This window comes from Symphodus melops, assembly GCF_947650265.1.
Source record: "Symphodus melops genome assembly, chromosome: 21".
NCBI classification, from domain to species: Eukaryota; Metazoa; Chordata; class Actinopteri; order Labriformes; family Labridae; genus Symphodus; species Symphodus melops.
Genome location: NC_136711.1, coordinates 15,829,919 through 15,831,353, shown reverse-complemented (window position 1 = coordinate 15,831,353; position 1,435 = coordinate 15,829,919).

Here is a 1,435-nt window from a genome sequence, read left to right as displayed (position 1 = left end):
CCGCTATTTTGTTCCGCTATTTTTTCAAACATAACATTTAAACCTCCTTATGACCTAATCACGACCCTTTCACCTTGTTCAAGGTCAAAAATGGCCACTCACAGACTGATGCATTATTATTATTATTATTATTTTTATTTTTATTTTTTTATTTTTTTTTTGTTAAAGGTCTCCATGAAGGACGGAACTTTTTGTATTTATAGCCTACAAACTTTTTTTTCTTTTTAAAAGACGAAAATGAAGTGGACACAAATGGCCAGGATCAGGCATGAGGGTTAAATATGAAAGTCAAATGAAGAAATCGTTTATTTTCACCTATCTAATAATGGTTATGTACATGGTTAAAGGATCAACTAAGGAGTTATAATTTCCCCTGGTGTCAAAATAATAATAATAAAAAGTCCAAGCTGGAAAATTTCCAAACTAAATGGTGATTTGCATTTTTGCGAAAATTATATTTTCTGTTCGACCATCAATATTATACGAGCATGCTTAGCCTATTGTTTGATACGGTATTGACTTGTAGGCCTATTTATTGTCTAACAATTAATGAAGATGCCCTCAAATTGTATGGACATTAGAATTAGCCTAAAGACATGCCAATCTAAGTAGGCCTAAATAAGTTCCTAGAAATGTGATGGTTTGCGTTCCTGTCTAAGATGAAATATAAACTTAAACATCCTAGTGTCCATAAGGAAACAAAAGCAGGCAACTAGCCAAGCCAAGCATAATGAAGGGGGTGGATGGAAACAGCTAGCCTGGATCTGTACAAATAGAGGTGGGATTTAGGCCTATAGGGCCTAATGCACAAAAAATGTAAGTTAGGTTGTACAGTAGGCCGACTTGGGGTACCAGGTTTTTTTTTAATTCTATGCTATTCTCTATAAAGCAGTATATTAATAATGTATATTTACTTAACCTCTCCACATAGGGACATTAAGAAGACGTGACTTTGAAGACCCAACAACCACCAATCAGCAACATGAAAAGTTAACAAACTTATAGCATTAAAGATATTTTCAGATCATGAGAAGTATCTCATGTATACTTTGTTTGGTAAATAAAAAATTCTGTTTGTAGAAACATATCCCAAACTGTTATAGTTAGTTAGTTAGTTAGATAGATGATGTGCATCAGTAGTCATTCATTAGCTTTCAGTGTTTTGTACTTTGTGATCTCTGTGCGGTGTGCTGTCATCAGCAGTTTTCTGATCTGTTGAGTGAGTGGCACTGCTTTGAGTGAAAAGACAGAGTCAGGTGGGAGATGTTGTGAAAAGGCCCATTGTGCTGGCATCAGTGATTACCCACCATAATTGCTACAGTTAATGAGGGGGGATCAGCTGGTGATGTACAGCTTGTGTTTGTGAGCACAAATAGCCTACTTTTCTACTGACAGCTTCCATCTAAATATATCCATGTTTGCCTCAATATGAAAA